The 10,999-nt window shown below is 50.3% G+C and overlaps 1 pseudogene; it reads left to right on the forward strand.

Moving 5' to 3' along the window:
* The window catches only part of LOC111976894 (nucleolar protein 4-like), a 178,163-nt pseudogene that overhangs the window by 159,375 nt on the left and 7,789 nt on the right, over positions 1-10,999 (forward strand).

Here is a 10,999-nt window from a genome sequence, read left to right on the forward strand (position 1 = left end):
TACCGTACAGTACAGGGGAGGATACAGTAAGGGCAGACGACAGAGTACAAGTACAATTGGCCGTAAAGGACCGCGTCAGAAAAGATTGTTTAATTATATTGTGTTCCAAAGGCAAAGGCGAGCATACAGTGACTATGCGGGTTAGCGAATAAAACAGGTACATAGACACAGTATAGCATATATGCGATGGGAATAAGAGTGAACATGACAGATAAAAACATAGACGCTCCTTCTCATGTCCATTCTCCAATAAAGGTAAAAGACCATGTAACAATTCGGTCATTTGAAGTAAGGTAATAAAAAAAACAATAAATAAAAGATTCTGCTGAAGGATAGGAACATACAGGATTGAATAAGGAGGCATAAGCGAGACGATTTTATCTAACTGGCAGAGAGCAGGCAGTAACAGATCTGTGTCGAGACACCACTGTACACGCACGAGTTGGGCTCTCACAATGTGAGGGATACAGACACGGTTGGATTACAAAGGCACAGTACGGGATGAAATACAGAACGAGAAAGTACAGTACAGGGAGGATACAGTGTACAGTACAGGGGAGGATAAAGTACAGTACAGGGAGGATACAGTACAGTACCGAAAGTTTGATACAGTATGTTACAGCAAAGGGTGAAGTACAGGTCAGGGAGATAGGCAAGGTCTTGTGACCACACAAGCCAGCTGAGTGAGCGCGGGAGCACAGGCCTACCAATGTAGCATGCGCTGAGTACAGAAACATTTATTCACTGTCGAACAGCAACGCTTACAGGACGGAGAAGTAGACGTTATCTAAGAATACACTAGACCCCTATAGGGGGAGTGTACTACGCAGTCTAGTCCAAAGAGATCGAGATAGGAGAGAGGATCACTGCTGATGGCTAACTATGGTGTATCGGTGCTAATCACACATCTCTATAGTTGAAAGGGAAGGAACAGCAGAACACAGTGGGAGTGGGTGATAGACGAGGATACAAGGGTCAAAATAGTGAGTCTGTGATTGAGAACGTGGCTGTTAGTGGTTGATGGGTTTAGGAGGCTAGGAAACATGTATAAGGATGTTTGTGTAGTATCGTACACAGGCACGCATGGGCCATTCCAGAGTTCCCTGATTATTGCGATGACGTGTTCCGCACCTTTTGTCCTGTCCAGGGGAAGATCGTAATTTTGATTGAGTTGAGGATACTACGTGGTCCAAGCGGATTATGCCTCGGCCTATATTCCCGCAGTTCTTGTTTCATTCATGAAACTTGACAGTTTATACATGCTCACATGGCATAGTTCCTCACACTCGTGTGTGACTGTGAGAGCCGCGCCCATGACGCCTCTCTCAAATAATGTCGTCTCTTTGCCACAACCATAATCTCTTGGTCTGAGAGACTTAGCTACATCAAAATGGGTGCCTATTCTGCTGCATGCCCCCATAAGCGAGCTGCGTGTGCCTCAACACACTTTGTCTGAATCAAATCTTCCCTTTTCCTTGTATGTTTCGCTGTATCTGCAAGCACCCTTTTGCCACCCCTATTTTACCTCATCCTCTTCAGTGTTAAGGTCACTCCTGTAGAGTAGCATCACAGTCTACATGAGTTCGCACTGTGTCAATACTAAGCCCACCTTGTGCATCCAGCCTGCCCGGCATCTCGCTCCTCCTTAATTTAATTTTACCTTTATTTACCTACGGCTAAGAACTGCGTATTGAGCATACAAGTCGTCCTCCACTCCATTCTCTGGTTCGGAGGGAGACTCCTCCCTTGTTGTACCACAACTGCGCCCCTCGCCTCTTTCCGTCTGGTCTGTTCTCTCCTCTCCTGACCTGCTTCTTGTACCCCCCCCCCCCCCTCTGACCTCCTTCCTAGTTCTACCTCTCTCTTATCCCCACACACTGGTCTTCTACTCTCTACCATCACCTCCCTCTGGACATGAATAACCACTCTCTCTGATCCCTCCTTGCCTCCCTTTCTAATCTCTACCTCCTCACTATCCCTGCCCTTGTTTCTTCCACCTCCCCAAGCTCCCTTCTCCCTCCTCTCCCTTCTTTCCCCTCCCCCCCTCCTCTCCCTTATCCCCCCCTCCCTCTCTGTCATTGACCTGCTCTATGGCTGTGGCTGTCTCTCCTCCCCTCCCTCATTGGAAGCTTTGGAAAGCTGACCCCAATGCTGCCCCCACAACACACACACACACACACACAACACACACAACACACACACACAGCACACACACACACACACACACACACACACACACACACCACAACCTGGGAGAGGCACGTGAGCCCCTCTTAGTCCCACTCAGGGGTTTGCATACAGTCAAGGCATGTTGTACTGTGAGAATGTGGAGTCTGTGTGATGAGCCAAGCGACGAGGTCCTTAGGCCACCCCACGCACCACTACACTATACAGAGGTGGTGACACTGCCACAGCACTGCTCTCAGCTGCACAAGAGATACTAAGTCCCTCCTACTACTGTCATTGTGTGTGTTGTGTGTGTGTGTGGTTGTGTGTGTGTGTGTGTGTGTGTGTGTGTGTGTGTGTGTGGTGTTGGTGTGTGTGTGTGTGTGCGAGCGTGTTTGACAGAGACAGGGGACAAGGAGGACTGTGGAAAAACAAAAACAACAGCCCTCCATCAGCGTGGCTCATGTGGCAGAGTCATGCACTAAACAATCACTTATTTTAGAGCTGCCGCTGGTGAGTTAAGAAGCTAGCTGCTCCGCCACAGGCTGATGGATGGGAGGTTACCACTTTCTCTGGTGGGGAGAGAGGAGGGGAGGGATTGTTGTGTGTAGAGACAAGTAGACGAGCTGGGCTCATGGATGGCCAGACTTGTGTTAGTTTGCCTCGTTCTATGGTGTGCATGTGTTGTACGGTGTAGCCTACAGCGTGCGACTGGGGTACAGGGAGGTGCCGGTGCTATCCTCCTGTGCTTCCACCTCTCTTCTACGCTCTAACTCGAGGTGCCCTGCTTTCATGAATAAGTATCACTGGCTGCCTAGCCTTGGTCCTGCTTGGATGGCTTTAATTAACTAACTCACAGCACACCATAGCAAACGTCTCCTGCCTTGTGTTCTCTGCCGTGCTCTCTGCCTGTCGCTCGCCTGTCTCTGCGCCGTGCTCTCTGCCTGTCTCTCTGCCCGGTCTCTCGGCTGTCTTCTCTGCATGTCTCTGCTGCAGTGTCGTCTTCTGCCTGTCTGCTGCGGGCCTGCTCTCGTCTGCCTGTCTCTCGTTGCCTGTGCTCTCGTGCATGTTTCTCGGCTGTCCGGCCTTCGGCCTGTCTCTCTGGCCGTCTTGCTCCTGTCTCTGCAGTCTCGGCCTTCTCCGGCCTGTCCTGCCTGCTCTGCGCTGTCCTCTCGAGTCTTGCCTGTCTTCTGCTGTCTTTGCGGCTGTTCTCGGTGTCTCTGCCTGTTCTTGCCGTCTCTCGCTCTGTCTGCCGTCATCTGGTGCCTCGCCTGTCTGCTCGTGTCTGCTGTCTCTCTGCCTGTCTCTGCTGTCTCTCGGCCTGTCTCTCGGCTGTCTTCGGTCCTGTCTCTGCCTGCTGTCTGCTCTGCCGCGTCGTCTCGGCCTGTCCTCTGCTTCCCGTGGCCTGTCTTCGGCTGTCTCTGCGGCCTCTCTGTTCTGATGTCTCGGCCTTGTCTCTCTGCTCCTCTGCCTGTCTCGGCTTCTCTCTGCATGCTCTGTGTCCTCTCTGCTGTTGCGTCTCTCGCTCTCTGCCGCTCTGCTGCTCTGGCCGTCTCTCGGCTGCCCGCTCTCTCGCGTCCTGCATGCTGCTCTGCCTGGTCTCTCTGCCCGTCTGTCCGGCGCTGTCTCTGCGGTGCATGGTCTCGTCGGGCCTGTCTCGTCGGCAATGTCTGCTGCCGCTGTCGTGCTCTGGCTGTCGCGTCTGCACTGTCTTCGGCGCCTGCGGTCTCGTTCTTGCCTGTGCTCGTCGGGGCCTGGTGCTCTCGCCTGGTCGGTCTCTGCATGTCTGCTCTGATGTCTGGCTCTGCCTGTCGCTCTGCCCCGTGCTCTCGGGCTGTCCTCTCCTGCCCGCGTTCCGTTCGTCGGCCTGTCTCTGGGCCGTGTCTCGTCGGCCGGTGGTCTCGTCTGCCTTGCGGGTCTGCCGGTGCCTGTCGGTCTCTGCGATGTCTCTCTGCCTGTCTCTCTGCCTGTGCGTCTCGCCTTGTCTCTGCTGCAATGTCTCGTGCCGTGTCTCTCTGGTCTGCTCTCGGCCTCGTCACTCTGCAATGTGCTTCTGCCATGTCCTGTCTGCTCTGTCTCTCGGCTGCCGTCTCGGTCTGCCTGTCCTCGTCTGCTGGTCTCTCTGCCAGTGTCTCTCTGCATGTCCTCTCTGGCATGTCCTCTCGGCCGTGTCTCTCTGGCTGGTCGCGTTCTGCATGTCTCGTCTGCAGTGGTGCTCGTCTCGCCTGTCTCTCTGCCTGTCTCTCTGCATGTCTCTCTGCATGTCTCTCTGCCCGTCTCTCGGCCTGCCTGCTGCACCGTGGCTGTAACACTACTGAGTGCACTATATAGCCACCACACTGAGTGTTCCATGGCCATTCATACTGACTACAACAGCTCTCTCTACTGCTAATTAACGGTACTGACACACGGAGGCCTTGGCTGGGTAGAGGCTGAGATTCATACTCAAGGTGTGATATAGGCTACACATTATATTTCCCGTCCCTCTATAAATGTCTGGAGCTGGTGTTGTCTGATGATGATTCTACCAGTCTAATTGGTATCCGTCCCTGTGTTTTCACAGATGACTCATCCTCGGGGAGCGGCAGCGGGAACGGCATGCACACCATGACACTTCTGTCTGCGGGCGGGGCGGCCCCGGGGTCTGAGAGGTGCATGGAGGGAACCCCGTACAGGAAGGTGGTAAACGGCAACAGGCCCCCGGCCCCGCTGGACTTCAGCACCACCTCCTCGTCCTCATCGTCCGAGGACCAACAGGCTCCAGTCAACCTGAGTGAGACCAGGCTGCCTGGGTCGGCCCTAATGGGCCCCTTCCAGCTCGACCCCCCAGACGAGCTGCGCAGGAAGTACCCCGTCAAGCCTCTCGCCCATGCCGCTGAGCTGCGCCTGGACAGAGACTCGATCAGGGACTATGGCAACAAGGTGGGGTCTTCTGCCCAGACCTGCGTCTGAAAATATTTGAAATACTTTAGCTGAGATTGATTGAGTTTCCCTGGTGCAATGAACCAATAGAATAGGATGCAAAACTGCAAGCCTCGCCCATCTGGCACTCCAGGCAGAYTTAAACAAACAGTAAAAGTATTTGAAAGATTTCAAGTAGTATTTGACCCCAGGTCTAATGGTGATATATTACACACAAAGTGATAATGTTGAGCAATGAGCCCACCAGGACAGTGTGAGTAACAGCTCAGTGTGCCATTGTTATAGACGACTACTGTCTTGCTATGACCGACTATGAAGAGTGAGGTCTGCACAAGAAGGTGGGGTTCATTGCCAGGGCATTGCACAAAGCTGAGAAGTTTCCATTGAGATCTCGCCAAACTGCAATTACTTATACATTTCCTGTGGATGGAGAATGAATAGACGCCATTTTGAGAAGGTTCTCAGTTCAGATTCCAAGACATCAATCTTGACAGAAAACCAGCAAGACAATGTGCATGAGAGCAGTGACAGTTGCTGTGCCAGGAGAAGTAGCCTAGTTGTGTTGCTGTACTTGTGATGAACATCCATACAGGAGTCAGTGGAGGACAGTATGAAAGGAGAGGGGATAAAAGGTTCTTCTTTCCTGCTCTCTGGCTATTGAATGAGACACACACTTCACCATGCTCTGACAATGCAGCGTTGTCCTTGAAAGCATCTTATTTGCCACATTGGAAGGATCAAACAAATAGAACTGTTTCGCCACAACAACATCTAGCAGTGTTTTGTGCCTCGCTGTCATCAGTGTTCCTCACCATTGAGATTGTACCGGGTGCTTTTCAATGTCACCTAGCATACAGGCTGAGTGAAAATCTTACCCCGGCTTTGCGTCTGTTCTTTCTTTGTCTGTGCTTATTCTCTGTGTGTGTGTGTGTGTGTGTGTGTGTGTGTGTGTGTGTGTGTGTGTGTGTGTGTGTGCTTGTGTTTTGATGTGTGTGTGTGTGTGTATGTGCACGTGCACCTATATATGTGTGTGTGTGTGACAGTCTCCTCAGTACAGCTCAGGAAGCTACGACTCATTGAAGATGGAGACATGTGCCGAGGACCTGACCGTGACCAGAGGTGCGGCGGCGGCCGAGGACGATGACGATGACCATGAAGATCACGACGACAGTGACAAGATCAACGACACCGAGGGCAAGGACCCCGAGAGACTAAAGGCCTTCAACGTAAGAGCTGCTCTCACCTCAGCTAGACACAACCGCACACACAGCGTGCGCACATGCACACGCCACACGTGCGCGAACACACACACACACAATGAAAGAGCTCCTCTCACCTTTACATGACCTTCACCTCACCTTTACATGACCTTCACCTCACCTTTACATGACCTTCACCTCACCTTTACATGACCTTCACCTCACCTATTTACATGAACCTTTACCTCACCTTTAACATGAACTTCACCTCACTTTACATGACCTTCACCCCACCTTTTACATGACCTCACCTCACTTTACATGACCTTCACCTCAACCTTTACATGAACCTTCACACTTTCACCTTTTACAATGCCCTTCACTCACCTTTACCCATGACTTTCACCCCTTTTACATGACCTTCACCTCACCTTTACATGACCTTTCACGCCTCACTTTATCATGGACCTTCACTCACCTTTACATGACCTTCACACTCACCTTTACATGACCTTCACCTCACCTTTACAGTGACTTCACCTCACCTTTACATGACCTTCACCTACCTTTTACATGACTTCACGCTCAGGAACACTGGAAGCAGCAGAGCAGACACACACGCTTTTTTCTACAGGATCTTTTGTAATCTTTCTTTTTAGATGTTTGTGCGTTGTTTTTGTGGCATTGAGAACTGGACGCAGGTGCCCATCTCAAGCAGCCAAGGAGAAGATCCAGGCCTCAATCGAGTCCGGTGTAGACGCCAGTTCCCAGAGTTCGCGCTGCGCGCTCGCAAAGCGCATCCGCACCTACCTCAAATCTGCGCGAATGAAGAAGACGGCATGGAGGTACGTACCACATCTATCCTCTCCTCTCTTCTTCATTCCTACTCTTTTCATCCCTCGCATTGTCTTCTTCCATTCCTACTGTCTTCATCCCTCCATCTGTCTCTCTCTCATTCCCTACATCTTTTCATCCCTCCATCTGTCTTCTCTCATTCCTACCTTCGTCTTTCATCCCTCCATCTCTGTCTCTCTCTCATCTCCTTCTGTCTTTCATCCCTCCATCTGTCTCTCTCATTCCTACTGTCTTCATCCTCATCTCCTGTCCTCTCCTCCATTTCTAACTGTCTTCATCTCATCGTCTGTCTCTCATTCCTACTTCCATCTACCATCTCTCATTCCTATTCTCATCCTCCATCTCTGTCTCTCTCTTTCTACTGTGTCTATCATCCACTCATCTCTGTCTTTCTCATTCCTACGGTCCTTTCACTCCCTCCATCTCTGTCTCTCTCATCCTACTCGTCTTTCATCTCCTCCATCCTCTGTCTCTCTCATCCTACATTCTTCATCCCTCATCTCTGTCTCTCTCTCATTCCTACTGTCTTTCATCCCTCATCTTGTCTCTCTCTCATTCTACTCTTTTTCATCTCCTCCATCTGTCTTCTTCTCTTCCTACTCTTCTTTCTCCTTCCATCTTCTGTCTCTCTCTCATTCCTACTTCTTTCATCCTCTCAATCTTGGTCTCTCTCTCATTTGCCTACTCTCTTTCATCCCTCCATCTTTCCTCTCTCTCATTCCTACTCTCTTTTATCCTCCATCTGTCTCTCTTCAGTTCTACTGTCTTTCATCCTCCATCCTCTGTCTCTCTCTCATTCCTCATTCTGTGTGTGGCTGGTTTAGATGTACATTACCTATTACGCCTCTCTCTCTCATCCCTCCTCTCTCGTGGGTCCTGTGTGTGGCTGGTCTGGTAGCATTTGCCCTCTCCCCCAAACCATCCCCATGTATAGATGATGTCTGGGCTCTGTCTAGCAACGTACTCCCATAGGGATTCATCATCATTCTTTTTTTTTTGCTGGTTTGTATCACCTATTGGGTTTCTTAGATCATGATATAATTACTTTTGTTTTGTCCCTTAGCCTGGTAAATATATTTGGTTGAAATGTAGTCAGGGTTTCATGTTGTCTGGTTAGGAAGGAAGACTATCTAGTATAACTTCATCTATAAGAGATGATTTGGAAACTTGTAATGAGCAGGTGCGTCTGAAATTGTTTTGGGCTCTTTAATGTCCCCCTGTGGTCAATTGGCGCTCTTTCCTGCCCTCTGTGGTCATGGGCTTCTTTAACTGCCTCCTGTGGTCAATGGGCTCTTTACTTGGCCTCTGTGGTCATGGGCTCTTTTATGCCCCTGTGGTCATGGGCTCTTTACTGCCCCCTGTGGTAATGGGTTCTTTAATGCCCCCTGTGGTAATGGGCTTTTACTGGCCTCCTGTGGTTCAATTGGGTTCTTTATTGCCCCCCTGTGGTCAATGGGCTCTTTACTGCCCCCCTGTGGGGTCAATGGGTTCTTTTCACACAAATGTTGGGATGTTACCATTATGGTGCTCCTCTGTACACACTACTGGTATGCAGTGTTGATTAATTCTGGCAAGAATTCAACGCAACAGCATAACTGTCTTATTCTACGCAACTGCAGACAGTAACAGGCTATAACAAGCATATTCAACCTTAAAAAGGGTAACTTTTGCCTCTGACGTGGGGATGCCTTCGTGCTGATTGTTTTCTCCCTGCCAGACACGACCACCACCTCCCTCACCTCAGCCATGGCTGAGAACATCCTGGCAGCCGCGCTGCGCGAGCGAGACCGCAAGGCTGCCAAGAGGATGCGGCTGGTGTCTATCCAGGACATGTGAGTGCTCTCTGTGTGGTGTGTGGTGTTGTGGTGTGTGTGTGTTGTGTGTGTGTGTGTTGTTGTGTGTGTCGGTGTGTGTGGTGTGTGTGTGTGTGTGTGTGTGTGTGTGTGTGTGTGTGTATTTTCCCCTCAGGTGGGTGGAATGTACGTGGATGTTTTTCCAATAGCCATGGCGAAGTCTGTTCTTCTTAACCTTCAGAGTTATTATATACTTGGGAAGTGGGACTGAACTCTCTTCGTCTCGTCTCCCCCAGGAGGAGCAGATCGCACTTGCAAGCAGTTCTCGCGAGCCAGCTCCCTGGCCCACTCTGCATCCCTGGCCGCCTCAGCTACTCCAGGACCAGCTCTACATGAACGGTTGGGCTCAAACTACAGTTACCGTGAGTTACGGGGGCCTAAGGAGCAAGCATGGCAACACCCTGTCTCTTGACACCGCCACTGCTCAGAGCCAACGGTGAGAAGAGGATGCTTTTTCACGTCTTTGATTGACCAGCGAATGGCATCTTAGAGTAGCGGCAGCATAACCTAGCTTACCTGAAGCCATGCTCCTTGGTACTGTAGCAGCAGCACTGGCCTAGTTAAGAATGGACTGAGATGTATTGAAACATATCGAGAATGAGAAATCAATCTCCATATTTAAATAATGCCATATTTGGACGTAACAAACATTTACAAACATACATAAATATATTTTTCTACTGTTGATAAGTGGATAAGAATGCATATTTACAATTTTCTAAGAGTTACATTTGTAGTAATAATGCCCCGTAGTGTGTCTTCATTTAAGTGTGTTTTTTCCCCAGGCCCTTACTGACCTCAGCATGAAGTCCCTGGTGTCCAACTCGTCATCGGGCCAGCTCCAACAGCCACGGGCGGAGCGGTTGGCGGCGGAGGGAGCGGGGCCTCGGCACATGCTCAGCCCCACCGGCGATAAGCCGTGCGTCAGCTGCATCCGCCGGCTACCGCGAGTCAGCCGCCTTCTGCTCGCGCTCAGCCGACCGAGCTAGAGACCCTGATCCTGCAGCAGAACTGAGATGAAAACTCCATCTACCGAACTCCCTCTTCTCCTCTCTCACTCCAACTCTCCCACACGAACCTAACTACCGACCACGCACTCCTCGCACTCAGCAGATCCCTTTCGTCGTGAAATATCGTCCTCCTCACCAACCTTTACATTCTCCTCATGCAGGAAAAGAAGGCATGCAACAGGCTACCTCCTCTTAGTCTAATAATCCAAAAGCCCTTTGATTGTTTTGGCATCAGTGCGTGGAGAGAAAGAGATACTGTCTGTGACACAGTTGGGAACAGCGTTTCTCCCTCTCTTCACCACCTGTAAGGAACGCCGCTCCCTCCCAATCATAACAGTCTCCCCTCACTCCATAGCTCTGTGGAAAGAAGAGGGATGACACTAGTGTGGGGAGGAGTGGTGGGCTGGTGCACTGGAGAACACTGAAGGGTTGTGGCTGTAATGAGAGAAGAGCGGCCCCCTTGTGTACGAATAATACTAAGTGGATCTTTTTTGTGTTGCCAGGAAGGATCTTGTGCTGTTCAGGTACACAGATCCCCTAAACAACCTCAGCCTCCCCAATACAAGAAAGCGAGACTCCCTGATTCGTACAAAGAAAATCCTTTGATTTGAATAGTTTTGTTTTTTCGAAGCCTGTAGAATATTTACGTTTGGTTTGGCACGTTCCAAGCTACTGAAAAGGGGTGTTGACTGATCTGAAAGAGAGCACTAACTATAAGACCTGAACCATTTGTTATGAAAAGAGGCTACAGAAGAAGACTGGGGGAAAAAATGTAAAAAGAGAGCCCAACTTGTCGCGCTCGCTGTAAATAAGCTCTCTGTGTCCTAAAGCCCTTTCCCCTGATTCAAGACCTCACCTACCCGTTGAGTAATAAAGACCGTGATGTCCCGGGAAGCAACACTTTAACTTATGCATTATGGAGATGCCATCTTTTTCCACATGGAAATACCTCAGATCTACCAACCAACCGTTTTTATCTAGTTCTTCATTCATA

Source organism: Salvelinus sp. IW2-2015, linkage group LG17 (assembly GCF_002910315.2).
Source record: "Salvelinus sp. IW2-2015 linkage group LG17, ASM291031v2, whole genome shotgun sequence".
NCBI lineage: Eukaryota > Metazoa > Chordata > Actinopteri > Salmoniformes > Salmonidae > Salvelinus > Salvelinus sp. IW2-2015.